Source organism: Pleurodeles waltl, chromosome 2_2 (assembly GCF_031143425.1).
Source record: "Pleurodeles waltl isolate 20211129_DDA chromosome 2_2, aPleWal1.hap1.20221129, whole genome shotgun sequence".
In the NCBI taxonomy this organism is placed as follows: domain Eukaryota; kingdom Metazoa; phylum Chordata; class Amphibia; order Caudata; family Salamandridae; genus Pleurodeles; species Pleurodeles waltl.
In genome coordinates, this window is record NC_090439.1 from 284,585,367 (window position 1) to 284,606,029 (window position 20,663).

The window sequence follows — 20,663 nt, forward strand, 5'->3', positions numbered from 1 at the left end:
TGCCGTGGCAGGCGGTGTGTTGATGTGGCGGTCGCTGTTGGCGGTTTCCGCCAGGGTCGGAATTCCATTTTTTTTCCCGCCAGCCTGTTTGCAGTTTGGCCGCAGCTTTAACACCGACCGCCAGGGTTGAAATGACCCCCTATAAGTAGTAAGTGTGATGCATAGTAATGATAATTTATAATAACATATTTGGCACTTATGGGGTATTTTAGAATGCCTATATGATTGTTTTTCCCCACTGTTCAATAATGAGGCCCTCATTACAACCCTAGCGGTTGGTGTTAAAGCAGCTGTAATACTGCCAACAAGCCGGTGGTAAAAAAAATGGGGTCACGACCACAGTGGGAACCAACAATACAGCCAGCCACTTTAACACTCTGACCGCCACGACGGTAGCAACAAACACCTTGGCGGTAACCGCCAACAGCCATGTGGAAGACAATGTACCTCCCACCCAATCACAACCCGCCAATCCACCAGCTTTTCCGGGACGGTACCAACGTCATGAAAAGCACGGCAGAAACATGACTTGGAAGGGAAACCACTCACCTCTCGTCACTCAACGAAGACCCAGGACACCATGGAGCCCGAGCTGCAGGTCCTGCCCGTGCTGGTCTACCTCCTCATCTACCAGGGATACGAAAGGCGGCAACGACGACCACGGTGAGTACTGCACCTGGTACACAGAGGATGGGGGGAGGAAAAAGAGAGTGACACACACACGCAACAAGCAACACCCCCACCCGCACCCTGACCCACAACACCGTACACACAACAACATGCATCAACATTACATTTACACCCCGTAAACCCCTGGAAGAACGCAAAGACAAAAGGAATTGAGTTAAACAGCAATATTTTAGAAATAGGCAGATAGCCATAATAACTAGAAAAACTGTATATACAAAAATATACAATATGTACATAAGACAGTACATTGTCGTTTCAAAATGTCCGTGAGCCACTAGGCCAAAAATCATTGGCCAAGCCCACACTTGACTCCTGCCTCAATACGGAGAGAACACTGCAGGGGCATCGGGTCAAAAACACAGGCACCTCAGGGGGATGGGGGTGGGGGTACATCAGCCAGAAGATGGAATAACGCCACTGCTCCTCGAGGGGGCTCCATGCCACTCCTTGGTCCTGGGGAGTGCAAGGCCACAGTCTCTCTAGTGGCTGGTTTGCCCACTGCTTGGTCCTGTGTAGTGCAAAGCCACAGTCTCACAAGTCTTTCAAGTGGGTGATTTGCCCACTGCTTGCTCCTGGGGAGTGCAAAGCAACAGTCTTACAAGTCTCTCAAGTGGGTTGTTTGCCCACTGCTTGGTCCTGGGGAGTGCAAAGCCACAGTCTCTCAAGTCTCTCAAGTGGGTGGTTTGCCCACTGCTTTATCCTGTGGAGTGCAAGGCCACAGTCTCTCTAGTGGGTGGTTTTCCCACTGCTTGGTCCTTGGTAGTGCAAAGCCACAGTCTCACAGGTCTCTCAAGTGGGTGGTTTGCCCACTGCTTGGTCCTGGGGAGTGCAAAGCCACAGTCTCACAAGTCTCTCAAGTGGGTGGTTTGCCCACTGCTTGGTCCTGGGAAGTGCAAGGCTACAGTCTCTCTAATGGGTGGTTTGCCCACTGCTTGGTCCTGGGGAGTGCAAGGCCACAGTCTCACAAGTCTCACAAGTGGGTGTTTTGCCCACTGCTTGGTCCTAGGGAGTGCAAAGCCACAGTCTCATAAGTCTCTCAAGTGGGTGGTTTGCCCACTGCTTGTTCCTGGGGAGTGCAAGTCCACAGTCTCTCTAGTGGGTGGTTTGCCCACTGCTTGGTCCTGGGCAGTACAAAGTCAAAGTCTTAAAAGTCTCTCAAGTGGGTGGTTTGCCCATTGCTTGGTCCTAGGGAGTGCAAAGCCACAGTCTCATAAGGCTCTCAAGTGGGTGGTTTGCCCACTGCTTGTTCTTGGGGAGTGCAAGTCCACAGTCTCTCTAGTGGGTGGTTTGCCCACTGGTTGGTCCTGGGCAGTACAAAGTCAAAGTCGCACAAGTCTCTCAATTGGGTGGTTTGCCCACTCCTTGGACCTGGGAGTTGCAAAGCCACAGTATCACAAGACTCTCAAGTGGGTGGTTTGCCCACTGCTTGCTCCTGGGCAGTGCAAGGTCACAGTTTTCCAAGTGGATGGCTTCTTCTACTGGTTCTGGAGGGGGCTTTGTGGCCAGTGTGCTTCATCCTGCCTAGGAGGGGGGAGTGGATGCCTTCTTCCACTGATCCTGGAGGGGGCCATGTGGCCATTGTGCTTCATCCTGCCAAGGATAGGGTGAGTGGATGCATATCTCCACTGGTTCTGGAAGGGGCTTTGTGCCAAGTGTACTTCATCATGCCAAAGAGGGGGTGAGTGGATGCCTTCTTCTACTGGTGTCTGGAGGGGGCTTTGTGCCCAGTGTGCTTCATCCTGCCAAGAAGGGGGTGAGTGAATGCCTTCTTCCACTGGTCCTGGAAGGGGCCTTGTGCCCAGTGTGCTTCATCCTGCCAGGCATAGGGTGAGTGGATGCATATCTCCACTGGTTCTGGAGGGAGCTTTGTGCCTAGTGTGCTTCATCCTGCCAAGGAGGCGGTGAGTGGATGCCTTCTTCCACTGGTTCTGGAGGGGGCTTTGTGCCCTTTGTGCTTCATCCTGCCAAGGAGGGGGGAGTGGATGCCTTCTTCCACTGGTTCTGGAGGGGGCTTTGTGCCCAGTGTGCTTCATCCTGCCAAGGAGGGGGTGATTGGATGCCTTCTTCAACTGCTTCTGGAGGGGGCTTTGTGCCCAATGTGCTTCATCCTGGATGGTGCAAGGTCACAGTCTCTCACCTGGGTGCGTGAGGCACGGGATTTGCAGGGAACAGGTTGCATGATAGTCCATGGAGGCAGGGATAGACTCCATCCTGTGGCGGGTAAGGCTGCAAACTGGTGGCAGTGCACTGCTGGTGGGGGTGCTGCCAGTGGTGGTGGGAGGCTTCAGCCCTTCTCCTGCAGCCCCAGACAGCTGCCCACTGGGGCTACTGCTGCTGGTAGTGGTCCTACTGTCAGCAGTGCAGGTGGCGGTACTTGCGGCGGGACCTGCGGCAGTGCTAATGGCAGGGCATGTGGCGGTGCTGCCTGTGGTGCAGGTGCCAGTGCTGCCAGTGGTGGAGGGAGGCTCCAGTCCTTCTCCTGCAGCCTCAGACAGCTGCCCACTGGGGCTGCTACTGCTGACAGTAGTGGTGCTAGCAGCAGTGCTGGTGGCGGGGCTAGCGGCGGGGATGCTGGCGGTGCTGGCCGCAGTGCAGGTGGTGGGGATGGCGGCTGTGCTGGTAGCCACCAGGCCTTCACCTGCAGCCTCCGATGGCTGAAGTGCCTTGCTAGGTGTTTTCTGCCCCTGAGGAGGCCTTGCTGGGTGGTTCGTGCTCCTTGCCCTTGCTGCATACTGTCCCCCTCTTCACCTTGGCAGGTGGTGGAATGGTTTTGTCCTTTGCAGGGGTTGGTGGCACACTGGCTGGGCTGACGGGTGCCCCCTTTGAGCCTCTGTGAGTTACAGGTACCACAGCGGATGTCGACTTGGTGGCTGTGGTGCTGGCCTGGGTTCTGGACACCCTGGCCTGAGTGGAAGGATGGGGGGGACGGAGAGGGAAGAGGTCAATGTTTGCCAGGAAAAGCTTCTTAGAGACACTAGGGAAGAAAGAGGGAGAGGGTTTGGGAGCGGAGGAAGAGGGAGTGGTTGTAGTCTCCCCTCCTGTCCCCGTCGTGGTACTCCCCTCGCCCTCCGTCCCACTGTTGCCCTCACCATTGGTGGATTCGGTCTCCAGGCCCATGTGGGATGCAGCTCCCTCCATCGCCAATGCCCCTGCTCCTCCACCAGATGATGCTAATGCACACAAGGACAGGGTGACAAGGGGGGAGACACAGAGGACACACTTGGCCAATGCCAGCAACACCACTACCGTTGGCGTACACAATACACAGGGGGCAGCCCTATGCACTAGGCCATGCTCTACCAGTTACTAAGATAGTCACCAGCCAATGGGGTACAATGCCTACTGCCATTATCTGCACACCTGAAACCCACAGGACCCTGCCCAGTAGTAGATGCCCACTAACACTAATGGGGTAGGAATGCTCCAGAGCCTGCACAACAAGGCACCTACCCTGCCATCTTCGCCCTGGCTGAGGGGCACCCATAGCCCACATCCCCCTCCCAGGCACCCAAAATCATGATTCAGAATCTGTACTCACCCCCTAGTGGCTGCTGTGATGCCTTCAAGCACCCATCAAACTCCAGATATGCCACTGCCAGGATGCGGAACATCAGGGGGTTCATGGTGTGACGGGCACCCCTTCCTCATTGGGAGGCCAGTCCAAGCTGGACCTCCTCCGTCTTCTTTGCCCAGCGGTGCAGGTCCTCTCAACTTTTGCGGCAGTGGGTGCTCCGCCTGTCAAAGACCCCCATGGTTGGCACCTCCTTGACGATGGCACACCAAATACCCTTTTTCTGGTGGGTGCTGACCTGCAGGGAAAAGACAGCAGGAAAAGGATTAGTCATACTGTCCTGTCATCCTCATGGCCCACCATATCCTCAAATCCCCTTACACACATACAGTAGCCACCATACATGTGGCACTCTGCCCAGCACCCCTCAGCCCCCCTACATGTGGCTTACACACACAGCACTCCATACATTCATGGCCCATGCATCATGCTCACAGTGTACTCACCTGTTTGTCTGGAGGACCGTAGAGTAACGTGTACTGGGGTAGGATCCCATCCACCAGTTTCTCCAACTCCTCTGCAGTGAAGACAGGGGGCCTTTCCCTAGACACATGAGCCATTGTCGCTTCCAGACACAGGTCACAGCAGCACTTGCAGTGTAGGTCCTCTCTTGTTGAAGGTCACGTAGCAAGTGAGAGAACAGATAGAAAATGGCGGTCACGTCCTTGGCGGTGCGTACTGTCATCGCCGGTGTAAATCGCCATTGGCTCCTTGAACCCATAGGGCCCAATGATAACCAATGCTAAGTTGCGTGGCGGTCTTTGGCTGCCTACCGCGACGGCGCACAACGCCAGTGGAATTACCTTATTTTCACCTGTGACTCTTCACAGGTCAGGCAGACGCCATTTCAGGGGGGGGGCACAAGGCATGGCACCTAACTGCTTCACAGTAGACACTGGCACAGCAACTGACTTTTGGATTCACATACTGGTTCTGTAAAGGAAAAAAATCATCATTAGTGCAATAGATGTGTGAATATGACCCTCTGCTCACCATTTTCTTCCATAGTCTTCAACCGCTGAGGCTGAATATGAGATGGTGACATCCTCCAGTGTACAGACCACTGGTGGACCTTGCAACAATGGAGGACAGATACATTATCCTAACCTACAGACTTGATCGGGCCACAATCCAAGAACTGCGTTCCCAATTGGAGCCAGACCTGATGTCAGCTATCCGCCAGCCCACAGGTATCCCCACTCTAGTGCAGGTCCTGTCAGTACTCCATTTCCTGGCAAGTGGTTCCTTACAAACAACAGTGGCCATGGCATCAGGGATGCCTCAGCCAATGTTCTCCAACGTGTTGACAAGAGTGTTGTCAGCCCTGCTGAAACACACACGCAGCTACATCGTTTCCCCCAGGTGGATGATTTGGCCACAGTGAAAGCTGACTTTTATGCCCTGGGACATATCCCAAACATCATTGGTGCCACTGATGGTACACATGTTTAAAGGAAAGGAAAAAGCTATCACTCTAGGAATGTGCAGATGGTGTTTTTGGCGGACCAGTACATCTCCCATGTGAATGCCAAATATCCTGGCTCTGTGCATGATGCCTTTATCTTGAGGAATAGCAGCATCCCATATGTGATGGGCTTACTCAAGGGGCACCGGCTGTGGCTAATAGGTGAGCCCAAGGTCCCCACACAGTATAAGTAGGTGTCTGGGTATGGGGTTTTCCCTAAGGGTTAGTGTGTGTCTAACAAGTATCCCTCGATATTTGCAGGTGACTGGTTATCCCAACCTCTCATGGCTACTGACCCCAGTGAGGAATGTCAGGACAAGGGCAGAGGAACGATACAAAGAGGCACATGGGCATACAAGGAGGATTATTGAGCAGACCTTCAGCCTCATGAAGTCAAGGTTCCAGTGCCTCCATCTGACAGTTGGATCCCTGTACTACTCACCCAAGAAGGTGTGCCAGATCATCGTTGCATGTTGTATGTTGCACAACCTGGCCTTGAGACACCAGGTGCATTTCCTGCAGGAAGATGAGCCTGAAGATGGTGTTGTGGCAGTGGTGGAACCTGTGGACTGTGAGGAAGAGGAGGCAGAGGAAGATGTTGACATGCACAAGATGGCACCGATAGATACAATAACACTGCTTTTGCTGTATTATATGGGTGTGTTTCCCTGTATGATTGTGATTTCCCTGTCAGCTTTGCCTTGTGTGCGTGGTGATTTTGTGAGCTGGGTGAGTCTCTCTACTGGGCATGCTGTGGTGATGGGTGTTCATGGAGGTCTGTGATGGGGGCCCATGCATTGGTGTTACATGCAGAGCTTGGTATTGGGATGGGTGGGTTGTGATAGTGGGGTATGTGTGAGGTGGTGGAGTGATGGGGTGAGGGTAGGGGTAGGAGTTTGTTATGGCATGCAGGTAGGGCGGGGAGATAAAGTAGCAAAATTTGACTTACCAGAGTCCAGTCCTCCTGCTACTCCTGCGAGGCCCTCAGGATGCATTATTGCCAAGACTTGCTCCTCCCATGTTCTTAGTTGTGGGGGAGGAAGTAGGGGTCCACTGCCAGTCCTCTGTACGGCTACCTGGTGTCATGCAACCACGGAACGTGCCTTCTACCTCTTCCTGATGTCATCCCTAGTTCTGGGGATGCTGTCCCACGGCGTTGACCCTGTCCATGATCCTCTGCCATTGCTCCATCTTCCTTGCAATGGACGTCTGCTGCACCTGTGATCTGAATACCTGTGGCTCTACCCGGATGAGTTCCTCCACCATGACCCTTAGCTCCTCCTCTGAAAACCTGGGGTGTCTTTGGGGTGCCATGGATGTGGTGTGAGTGGTATGTATGAGGATGTGTGGGGTGATGTGTGGGGTGCTGTGTTGTGAGGTGCGTTGATGATGTATGGGTGATGATGTATTGTGCCTCTCATTGAGTGGGTGCTCGTGGCTTGTCTCTCTTTGCTTGCTATCTTTTTTTTTCACTGTAAGGGGTTGTGGGTAATGTGGGTGGGTGTTTTATAGTGGTGTGGGTGTGTGGGTGTAGTGTGTGTATGTGTGTCAGGTGTGTATAGTTTGAATTGTCCAATGTGGTGTAGTTTTGTAAGTATGTGTGTATTTTGAGCGCCGTGGTGTGTACCGCCAATGGCTTACAGTGGTTGAAAGACTGCTGCAGTGATCTGTGGGTCGTGACACTGTGGGCGTATTCCTGTTGGCGTAATGGTGTGCGTTTTGGTACCACAAGTTTATCACTGACCTTTTGTCTGGCAGACTTGTGTGGGTGTCTGTATAGTGGCAGATTTCTTAGTGTAGGTCATACTATCCGTAGCGGAATATCGCAGCGGTCACGGTATGTTGGTTGCCGTTGGCATGGCGGTAGGCGACATTTACCGCCAGAGTCCTAATGAGGGCCTGAGTCTCTTTACAAGACTTCATTTATAGTGTAAAAGTATGGAAGCTGAGACTAGTGTGACGGGGGAATGAAATACTTCATATTATATGTATGAAAACTTCACAGGGAAACACACCCGTATAGTATCAATTTGTTGTGTTTTATTATGAACAAATCTTTTTTCATTACAGATTGTGGAGCTTTAATGATCAAATTTATAATATGATACTTTAACTTCTATTTATGTTTTGTTCCTTTTTACACAGATTAAAGGACCCATTTGTTGCAGTAATGTAGGTCACTAATTGCACCTTTCTCCATTAACAGACCATCCATAATTATACCCAACTAGAGATAAGTAATTAGAGTGATACCATAATACACACTGATGAAAACACTGATTGACCCACATGTATACTTGTACACACACTAACTCACCAAAACACACATTCATCCATACACTGACACACCCAGCTATACTCTGATCAGGCACTGACACACCCGTAAACATACTCATGCATACACTCAGACACCAGCCATACTCTGACACAAAAACCAACACATTCAGACACACACCAATGCAGATAATGACACACCAAGCCAAATAATAATGCATCCAATGATACTCTCGGGTACACACTGATGCATAAACTGACACATTCAGGCACATATTGATGTAGACACTGACATACCCAGGAAAACACCAATACAGACACTTACACCCCCAGCATACACTGATGCAGGCACTGAGACAACCAAGCACACACTCATACATACACTGAGACACCCAACTATACACCAATGCACACACAGACACACCAGCCCAATCACTAATGCATTCAATAACACAGGCAGGCACACACTGATATGTACACTGACACACCCAAGCACATAACAGTCCAGAAACTGACAGTCCGAGCCGAACACTAATGCATTTCTTAACATACCAAGGCATACACTGATGCAGACACTGACACAACCAGGTTTACAATCAAGTTTACACTGAAACACTCCTGCACACATTCAGATAGAAACTAACATAGTGAGGCACACACTCATGCATATACTAGCACACTAAGTCACATACTCATACATACACTAATACACCCAGGCACACACTGACAAATACACTGCCACAGCCAGGTACATACTGATGTATTTGGACAAAATGGCCACAGCACACAGAAAGTATAGTCCAATAGTAAGGCAGGGATAAGTATCCCTGGTAGTATGTTGCTGAGGTACAGAGTTGAATGGAGTCTCAAGTCCTGTTTAGAGCTGGTGTCTTTTATTTGTAGATACTAGACAACATTATGACATCAACGAGATACAGCCAACACGTGTTTCGTCACACCAGTGACTTTATCAAGGCTGGGCTGTCCGGCCAGGATGGTACGTAACGGAGGTAAGTATTAAAGGGAGCCCCATGATCAGTTGAGTGGGCTTTGGAGCGTCAGTAGTAACTTCTAAAAGTAGACCTAACAATAGTGTGGCTGAGTAAGAAAATATGCAAGTGTGGAAAGGCAGGTAAGCAGACCCTGATAAGCCTGTGGTCGGAACCTGAGAAGGCGAGGGGATGTGTAGCACCAAGTAGTCACGATGATGCACTAACACACCCAAATACACACTCATGCATACACTAGCATACACAGACACACACTGATGTATGCACTAACACACCCACACACACACTGATACATTCACTAACATACACAGGCACACACTCATGTATGTACTAATACACCCAGGCACACACTCCTGCATACAATAACACACCAAGTCACACACTCATGCATACTCTGGTACACCCAAGCACATGCTGACACATACAGTGACACACTCATGCACACTGTCATGCATACATTGATCGACCAAGGCACACACTTATGCACACACTGATACACCCAAGCATATACTGATACATATACAGAGACATCCAAGCATACCCTGAGACATACACTGAGACACCGAAGTACACACTAATGCATACACTGACATACCCAAGCACACACTGTCAAGTACACTAACACACTGAAGCATACAGTGATGCATATAATAAAAGGGCAAAGGCCAGGCCCTGTAAAAAAATCATAAGTTGCAAGGATATTATAGCAGTAAAAAAACATAGACATTCACTTAAAAAACAAAGGTTACAGAGACATTGTAGTGAGGCAGATATTTCACATGCACTAAACCATAGAAATTCAGTATTTATAGTTACCTCACCTTACTATAACTTATGCCCCCCCAAAGCACTGCTTATGACCTCACAAGTTACATCACTGATGACATGGTCAGTAACATCACTGATGGCATCTCAAATAACATCCCTGATGACATCATCTGGTGAATGTAACTGCTTTCTTAGTATTTATAAGATTTCAAGATTTATAATCAGGCGCTACATATTTGAAATTACTTTTGTGTTCTATAGAATTAATAAGTGTTAGTTTTTGAAATATAGGTTTTCTGTACGGTTGTGTGAAGTTTTGTATCACTGGTTGAATGGATTTCTGAGTTGCTCTATGGGTTTGAGTCAGTGTCTGTGAGTGGTTATATATATATATATATATATATATATATATATATATATATATATATAACTGGGTGTGTGAGTGACTGTATAAGTCTGTGAATGGGTGTGTAACTAGATATTTAAGTGTATAATTTTTTAGGTGTGTGATCGGCTGCCAATACTTCAACCAGGAAGTGTTGGCAGCCATCCTGGGACTCGGCTTCAGTCATAGGAACAAAAGTGAAATCAAAAGAAAAGGGGCCAGGTTGGAGTCATCCTGACTCCTTAGCTCTGGTGCTGGGGTCCCGCCAGATGAAAAAAAAAAAAAAAACTTTAAAAAAAACAATGTTACCATAATTTCAGGAGAAAAAAAAGCACAGTCTCCTATGCTTTTTAGATTAAAGCCCCCAGGCCACCCCTCCTAATTTTTTTCCTTTCCCAGGAACTGCCACCTCCTGGGGGCTTTTTTTCCATATTACCTGGGAGGTGCGCACCGAGGACTCCCGCCTCCCTGCTTCAAAATGTATTTATTTTACTAGAGGGGCCCTGTGGACCCACTTGAGTACTGAGGATGCCACCTCCCCGGGGGTTAAAATGGAATTATAAACAGGGGGACTGCACAGTCCCTCCCAGAAGCCCCGGGGACCACCAGCTCCCCAGGGTTAATATTAAAGTATATACAGAGGGCCGTGCAGGCCCCACCGCAGCCCTCAGGACCGCTACTACCCTGGGGCTTTACTCATAATTAAGGGGGGACCATATGGCCCCCCCAAAGCCACAGGGACCGCTGTGTCTCCTGCGCTGAATTAAAAGGGAAATGGTTGCAGGCCTTGACCACCAGGCCCTGGGAACCACCACCTCCCCAAAACTACGTAATGAAAATTGTTGGTGGACCCAACCCACGCAGACCCCCTTGGGCCCCAGTGACCAACACCTTCCCAGGGCAACAACAAATAAATATATCGGGCCACACAGATCCCCCTGAGTCTTGACGATCACCACCTCTCTGGAACAGCATTAAAAAAATATATGGGGAGCTGCAAGGAACCCCCCCTCCTCCCGGGAAGCATCCCGAACAACGAGTCTTGAACAACAAAGCCATAGAAAACAAAAGTGGAACAACGCTTTTGTTTTCCACGACTTCCTTGTTCAGGGCCTTAACCATGCATGTGTGAACCACGTACATGCGTGGTTAAGGCACAGAAGAAGGGAGTCGACGCGATGAAGGAGGAGGTAAGATGGGCTGGGACTGGGGCTGTTTTTTGGGGGGTGGGGGCTCGGTGTGATTAAGGTTTAGGGGCGGGAGAACGGGGTGAAGGTTTATGTTTTAGGGGTGGGGGGGTTGGGGTGCTTTAGGTTTTAGGGGAGAAGGTTGGGGTTGGGGTAATTTTGGGGGTGGGGGATTGGGGTGGTTGTGACCGTGGGGGGGTTGTGGTAATTTTCACGGGTTGGGGGCTGGGGCGACTGATGCTGGAACCATGCATGCTGATCACTAATGCCTTTACCAGGAATGCCTTTACAACGAAAAATCGTTGTTAAGGCATTTGTGGTAAAAGCATTAGTGGTAACAACGAGGTCGTTGTTCCGACCTAGTTGTTCAGGCATGGGTGGTTGAAGCACTCATTGTTCGGACATATAACCCCCCGGGCCCTGGGGACCACCATTTCCCCGGAGATACATTTTAAAACAATATGGGGGGGGCTACACAGACCCTCCAGACTCCGGGGAGCACCACCTCCCTGAGTTTACATAATAAAAAAACTTAGGTGGGTGGTGGCAAACCTCCCGAGGTCAATGGGACCACCACTCCTCCGGGACAACACTCAGAAAATATATGAGGAATGTCACGGACACCCCTAGTCCCCACGGACCACCACCTCTCTAGGGCTACATAATATAAAAACGTCGGGGGACCATGCAGAGCAGCCCTAGTCCCAGTGACCACCACCTCCACAGGACACAATTAACAAAGTATATGGGGGAACCACATGGACACCACAGGCCTTGGGGACCACCACCTCCCCAGGGCTACATTTTAAAACTATGTGGGGAAATCACACAAACCCCCAGGCCCTGGGAACCACCACCTCCCTGTGACTTTTTAAAAATAATTTATAAGGGGGGGCCACAAGAGCCCTCGGGGCTCCAGGGACTAGCACTTCCCCGGGGCCAAATACTTTTTATTGAAAGGGATAGGGGCCACATTGCCCCTGTCCCTAGGTCAATTTGGCCCAGAAGACCCCATCCCTTTGGGCCGGGCCACATGTACCTTGGTACCCAGGTCACCCAGCATAGATTTCTAGGGACTGCAGGGTGAGCCTCAGGGCCCCTGTGGTCTCACCGGCTCCCATCTCCTGTGGGAGACGGCATTTCTCCAGCACGCAGGGAGCTGCCTTATATGGCAGCTCCATGCATGCAGGAGACATATTTTCATCTCTTTCCCTGCTCACATGATAGTGTGCAGGGAAAGAGATGAAAACTCTGCTTTTAGAATGCAGGAGCATTTTTAAAGCTTCTACTTGCTGACAGCAAAGTGTTTGCTTTTGCTTGGAGAAAGGGGAGCTGTCAACTCCTGCCAAGCCAAAGCGAATGGCTACCTCCTGAGGGTGGACACCTTGGGAGGTTGCAGGAGCCGGACCTAGGGGGTGGCTGTCCCCAGTGCCATGTATGGCTCCAAGAGGGGGGCCGGGATGCCCCCTTCCATCTTTGAAATTTTGCCCAAAGGGAGGTGGTGGTCCCCACAGCTGGGGTTTCACACGGACCCCCTATGAAAATATTTTTGTAGCCAGTGGAGGTGGCAGTCCCTCAGGGAACCCCCATTGTAATGTTTTAAAATTAAAGCCCCGGGCAGGCGGTGTTCCGACTATTAATAGATAGCATATGGGAGATGGTGATCCCTGGGGCCTGACTGGGTCCACAGGACTCTCTTGTATTTGTATAATGTCTTGGCCTTGAGACGAGGTGGTCCCAGGATAACGGGTAGCATGCGGCCCCCCCTCTGAATACTATTAACTGTAAGCCCCAGGGACGTGGTGGTCACCGTCCCTGGGGCTAACATAACCTGCCCCTTTTTCTTTTTTTTAACTGTTTTTTGGAACTTGGTTGAAGCTGAGTCCCAAAATGGCTGTCAACACTTGTTGCTTGAAGTGTTAGCAGCCAATCAGATCTCAGCAGGAGATATCTCTTGATTTGAGGCCCTAAGTATACCCATTTCCTTTCCCTTTAATATTTAAAAAATACTGAATGGATTTACACCAAATAAAAAAAAGGGTGTTCTGCTGACCAAAGTTATCTTTTTGCCTAAATTGGTGTAGTTCCATCAAGTGGTTTGGGCTGCAGGAGTGTACCAAGAGTCTATGGAAATTAACATGGGAAACACACTGTTTTTGACCTCTGCCCCCTTTTTCTTGCCCCTCACCCCCCACTGGATGAATCATCCCAAAATTTTCCTTGCACAACAAGCCCAAACTTGAGACTTGATACGAATATTATACAACAATAGTATAAAGCTGCTTTCAAAATACCCACTTGGGCTCAATGGTATTAAGAAGAAAGGAAATGCTGGCATGTCTGTCAATCCAACAGCATTTCAGCTATGGGTGCTGTATGCATTGCATGGAATTAAAATGGTCTCAAGGGATAAATGCAAGTTACAAGGCGTAGTTTTTATGTGATTATTTTTTATGTGATAGTTTAACAAATATGCGTTGCTGTTTTGGGTTTAGTGTTTCGTCTATCTTTATGGTGATGTCCTGAACTTGCACTATTGTAAATAGAAACAAAACATTGCACTTTCTGTCAGTAAACAAGGCGAAGGTAGCCAAAATACGTTTGCTGGTGGCATCAATGAATTGATTGAAACTTTTTGCAAGTATTTGAACATAACATGCATTGGTCCTTTCTTTTTCAAGAACATTGGCAGTCGCCACTAGATAGTTATAGTTAGGACCTAGTTTCTATATAAAAAGCATTCTTTTACTTGCCTATATCTTTAGTGCTGCTTGAAAAATCTTCACAAAACTTTCCAAAAAATATTTGTCAGTCTCATCTAGCTGCTGCCTGGAAGGTTTTGGGGTGATTTGGGGGAGGGGGGAGGCCAAGAAAACAGGGTGGTCCCAAAACACGTTTTCCCCATTCATTTTTCCATAGGGATTTTGAACAGCAATAGCACAAAAACTACTGGACAGAAGTACACCAAATTTGGCAGGAAGGTAGGCCCTGGTCCAAAAAAACAACCTTTTCTGTCTTGATGTAATTCTGTTCATTAGTTTTTGAGAAATTGAGAGGAAAACAAATTTGTATATCAAGGGTCGCAAAGGATTAGCGACCCCTTCCTATCTTGTGCTCAGATCTTATTGGCTGATAACACTTCAACAAAAGAAGCCGTTGACGTGTTGTCAGCCATCTTGGGACTCAGCTGAAGCTGAGTTCCCCAAAAAAAGTTTAAAAAGAAAGAAAAGGGACTGGGGCATGGGCTTGCTGACTCCTTAGCTCTATGGAGTAGCTGTGGATATGCTGATCCGCCATAAAATTTTAAAAAACTTAAGCGCAGTCTACAGCACTTCGTTATCATAATGTCCAAGGGGTGGGCCAAGTCCCAGGTTCTTCTGTGTTAAAAGAGGCGGCGGGCCTTCTGGCCCTCTCTCGCTGTCTCAGGGGACTGCCACCATCCAAGGGCTTATTATTTGTATGCAGGAGCCCTATGCCCCCTGTCAAGGGGACCGCTACCTCCCCAGGGCTGTGTTAATATGCAAGAGGCATGACCGGCCCCCTTCCACTCCCCGGGGCTATTAGGTAATAGTAAGTGGGCTGGGCCTGTGGCAACATGCAATTTATTTGAGGGGGCAACGTGCCCCCCTGTTGCCCCGGAGACCACCACCCCTGGAGCAACGCTGTATTTGGAGTGAGTGGACCATGCCCTGGTAACATCACCTCCTGGGGGACTTCCTTAAAAAAAAGAAAGTGGGTCCCAATGGGACCCCCAAGCCTTGGGGAGCAAGACCCCCTGGGGCTATGTCTACATTGGAGGGGGGCTGCACAGCCCCCCTCTAGAAGCCTCCGTTGACCCTAGGGACCGCCACCCTAGAGGGCTGACTCCTGCTTTGTCCCTGGGTGCCCACCTCCGGGACATAGCTATTTGCTGTGGCTTGGCTACAGCTGAAGAGCTGCAGCCCAGCCACAGCAAATAATTCATTTTTTGACAGTGGAACCTGTAAAGCAAGTCCTGCTGTCAGAAAACTGAAGCTTTTATCTTTGTCAGATGAAATGCTTCAGCAAGCACGGAGCTGCTGTCAAAGTAGCTCCATTCCTGCTGAAACAATGGCACTGCGAGGAAAGCCTTAAAGCTTTCCTCACACTACCAAGTACCCCATATTTTACATTGAACACAAATATCTCTTCTAAGTATATAAGCTATTAAATCCTAAACAAACTCTGGCCCTCATTGTGACTCTAACCCCACTTGTACCGCCAGGGCGGTTGGAAAGCCAGGCCAGAGATTAGCATCTCTGACCCGGCGGTCCAATGAAGACTGTCAGTGGTATCAAGAGTCAGCTTTCCACCATGGTTTCTGTCGTGGTAGCACTGCCATGAAAACCATGGCGGAAAGGCTACCGGTGACAGGAAATTTCTTTCCTGTCACCAGCAGATGACTTCCCATCCGTCTGCAATCTAAGTGCCACACCCCCCTCCATACCAAAACTGCCCTCCCCTAACCCCTTCTAGAACATCACCCCCAACCCCCATCTAGTACAGTGCCCCACCCACTCCCCGCATACACACACATGCACACAGACACTCACATGCACCTTGCATACACTCATTCACCAATACTTACATACACGCATTTACTCACAAGCATCCATACATGCATTCATTCACAAGTATCCACAATCACATTCACTCGCAAGCATCCATACACGCACTCACTTCAACAATCATACATGAATTCAAACACACATACACACACGCATTCAAACATGCATACACACAGGCATTCAAACATGCATACACATACGCATATACACATGTATACACACTTACATTCACACACGCAGACAACACCCACTCATACACACACACACACAACACCCCCCACCCTCCCACCTCCCTCCCCTGTCAGACGATCTACTTACGTTTTCCAGTGAGGAGGTCGTTTAGCAGGGAACGGGAACAGGCACTTCTACCATCAGTAGCACCCCGACATCAGGACACCACCAGGCCGTATTATAGGTCATAATATGGCTGGTGGATTCCTTTTGGCAGAGCGGGGCTGGTGGTGGAATTGCCCATGCACCTCTGACCACCAGCACGACTACTAGAGGATTTCCTCCCACTATGTGGTGGAAATCCTTCAGTACTCGTGTTTTTGACTTGGCTATATCATTGGCGCTGTTTGACAAATCTTTATGAAAGTTTCCCCCAAATGAGTGTCCTCTACGGTTTTGTTGTGCATGGAAAGCTTTGGAATGATCTGTCAAGTGGGGCCGAGAAAAAGTGGAGGTAAAAAAAACAGTGCATTTCCGGTTTCAATGCCCATAGAGATATCAGGCACAAATAAAGTCCAAATGCTGGACGGAAACACACCAGATATTGCAAAAAGATAGCTCTTGGTCCAGGAAGCCCCCTTTATGTTTTTTGGTGTAAATCTATGCAGCAGTTTTTGAGATATTTAAAGAAAACTAAATTGGTATTTCTGGGTGGAGCCTAAGCAGAGATCTCATGTTGAGATTTGATTTGCTGCCAGCACTTCAACCAGGAAGTACTAGCAGCCATCTGGGGACCAACATACATGATAGGACCTCGTTGAAATGCATTGTAGTGAATGGCAGCTTTTGAGGGTCACTAAAAGGAGAACATATAAAGGGTGATAACAGATTTTATTTACACTATATATATATATATATATATATATATATATATATATATATATATCTCATTTGTTGATGGTACCGTAATAATGTTAGGAATTGTGGTATGTTCTAAGGTGATTTTACTCTGTGAATAAGCCTTCTGCTGGTATTTCGGAATCATGTCTGAGAAAATAGTGTTTTCTCATGATTTTCCCATAGAGTTGGTGAATGGTGCTCCAGAAGCTAAAATGAGAGCATATGTTCTGTAAATTCACATTATCTTTCTAATTCATATGAGAATACATTCTGACACACTCAGTAAAGCATGTACTTTGAACAGGAGTAGCCTGCCAGTTGATTCTCTTGTGTTCTACTGCAGCCTCCCAGAGTGTTCCAAAAAACAACTGGAGAACTAACAGTCTTACTTCTGACAAAAGTGTGGCACACCAGAAGTCATCTTGATTGATTCAAACTGGTAAGTCTTAAAACATTTAATTTAGACAGGAACAAAATGACGGGGTTCATTCTGTCATAGCAATTGTGGTTAGTGCTGTAGAAGGACAAATTAGGACATGTTTTAAGTGAGTTCTCAGATATCTGTCTATTCTATTGTATTAAAACATCCTGACATGCGGATTGAAACATGCACTTTCAACACCAGCAACAGACTACCAGTTAACTCCCACGCGATCAAAAGCGTACAGTGTTCTAATGAACAAGTAGAGTGCTGGCATTCTGAATTTACCCCAAATATATGGCACATCTGAACAATGTCTTTTTGGTATCAAAGTGGAAAACTGAAAACCTTCACTACCTAGGATACTGCAGTAAATAAGGAAATTAGTTAGCTTCATACCAAATAAGATTCCCAAGATGACCACCAGAAAGAAAGTGCCCAAATCTAGCACACGTCACCCACATTTTGACCAAGTACAGCCCAATGACAGAAGTGTGCAATGCTCTTAATTGCTTAGTTTTGTTGCAGTTTTATCAAAGGCAGACTTGACCCGAAGGCATTGGAGTGCTTTACATGAACAACAGTTGCATTACAGAAGGACGCATCTATTGTGGTTTTAGGCGGGGGGATTAAATGATTTGCCCAGAATCACAGAATGTCAACCGAAACTCAAACTTGGTTCCCAAGTTGCAAAGTCTGCAGCTCTGGCTATAATGCCACATCCTTTCCCCTAGGTGTGACAAATAATGAAATTATCATTGGATAAATAAAACATAAAGATAGCAAATAATTTAAAAGTGCTTTGTCACTATTTGAGAGCTCAGAAAAAATGTCCTCATTTTATATTTTTAGAGCACTAACCATACTTTCTATGCAAATTTCATTTTTATGATCTTTAAAGGAAATGCTTTAGGTATTGCAGTTTTGATTACATCAAGATGATGACAGGTGTGCCACACTTTTGTAATAAATATAGAATGATAGCAATCTAGTTGTTCATTACAATACTGTGGGGAGGCAGAGATCAGGGGCATTAACTCAGATAATTGAAAGCAGGGAGAAGGGTGCAGAGGCAAGAAGATATCCAAGCTGGGCAGAGGAGAGGGGCAGTGGCAGCACAATGGACCATGGAGGGCAGGGGTAGGGGCAATAAATCAACCGTGCAGGACAGGCAGGAGAGACTGTGGCAATATAATAGACCACTGAGGGCAGAAGAAAGAGGCAGTGGCAGCACAACCATACACACCAATAAACCTAATTCAGGCAGGAGACTCACAATGTGATCCATACATGCACTCACTTCAACAATCATACATGAATTCAAACACACATACACACACGCATTCAAATATGCATACACACAGGCATTCAAACATGCATACACATACGCATATACACATGTATACACACTTACATTCACACACGCAGACAACACCCACTCATACACACACACACACAACACCCCCCACCCTCCCACCTCCCTCCCCTGTCAGACGATCTACTTACGTTTTCCAGTTAGGAGGCCGTTTAGCAGGGAACGGGAACAGGCACTTCTACCATCAGTAGCGCCCCGACATCAGGACACCACCAGGCCGTATTATAGGTCATAATATGGCTGGTGGATTCCTTTTGGCAGAGCGGGGCTGGTGGTGGAACTGCCCATGCACCTCTGACCACCAGCACGACTACTAGAGGATTTCCTCCCACTATGTGTTGGAAATCCTTCAGTACTCGTGATATGGTGGTCGGAAGACCGCCAGCACTGGTGGTCTTCTGGTGGCTGTGGCTTTGGTGGTCTGCTGAAAAGACCGCTGAAGTCATAATGAGGGCCTCTATCTCTTTCACTCTCACTTTCTTTTACACTTTTTGTCTCTCTTTCAATCAATTTCTACCACTCACACACCAACTCAGACACTTACTCACACACTCACAGACCCACTGACACCCATGCACCCACTCACAGACCCACTCAGACACTCACCAACCCACTCACAGACCCACTGACATCCTCATGCACCCACTCACAGACCCACGTACACACTTACGTACCCACTGAATTACTGCTATACGCACTCTCACACCCAGACAGACAATCTGAAGCTACTCCCATCCCCATATACACTCTCTCACACCTATTCTCATACCCAGAGAAGCAGTGGTTGGATTAACGCACAGTAATTAAAATTACTATATGTTAATAAAAGCATTAGAAATTCACTGAAAAAAACAAAGGTTACAGGGACGTTATAGTTATGAAATAGAATTAAACAACATAGAAATGTACTTAAAAAACCAAAGGTTACAGGGATGTTATAGTTAATCTCACATTTTAAACATACCAAACCATAGAAATTCACCTGTTATAATTAGAGTTTTCTCAAGTAACTATAAATTGTGCCTTAAGGTAACTATAACACCCAGCACTTTAACAACTTTGATAACATCACTAATAATATCAATGTAATACTTACAGTAAACTTTGTGTGAAAAAGCTGTGCATGGCAGGGGCAGGAGCTGCAGTTACCTTAGGGCACAAGATATAGTTACTTGAGATAACTCTAACAATAAATGGTGAATTTCTGTTGTTTGGTACATTTAAAATGTGAGCCTAATGATAAAATCCCGGTAACCTTTGTTTTTTTAAGTGAATATATATTTATGTATCTATTTCTCTCTATTTAGCTCTCTATAAATCTCTCTCTCTCTCTCGCTCTATATCTCTACACATATCTATATATATATTTATATATGTATATATTTATATATATATATATATATATATATATATATATATATATATATATATATATATGTACACCGTCAGTAGGTAGTTATAGGTTGGACCTAGTTTCCATAGGAAAACTGTTTTTGACTTGGCTATATCATTGGCGCTGTTTGACAAATCTTTATGAAAGTTTCCCCCAAATGAGTGTCCTCTACGGTTTTGTTGTGCATGGAAAGCTTTGGAATGATCTGTCAAGTGGGGCCGAGAAAAAGTGGAGGTAAAAAAAACAGTGCATTTCCGGTTTCAATGCCCATAGAGATATCAGGCACAAATAAAGTCCAAATGCTGGACAGAAACACACCAGATATGGCAAAAAGATAGCTCTTGGTCCAGGAAGCCCCCTTTATGTTTTTTGGTGTAAATCTATGCAGCAGTTTTTGAGATATTTAAAGAAAACTAAATTGGTATATCTGGGTGGAGCCTAAGCAGAGATCTCATGTTGAGATTTGA

At 47.5% G+C, this 20,663-nt stretch overlaps 1 pseudogene; it reads left to right on the forward strand.

Moving 5' to 3' along the window:
• The first annotated feature begins 580 nt into the window (after positions 1 to 580).
• The window catches only part of LOC138276017 (interferon-inducible double-stranded RNA-dependent protein kinase activator A homolog B-like), a 58,862-nt pseudogene continuing 38,779 nt past the window's right edge, over positions 581 to 20,663 (forward strand).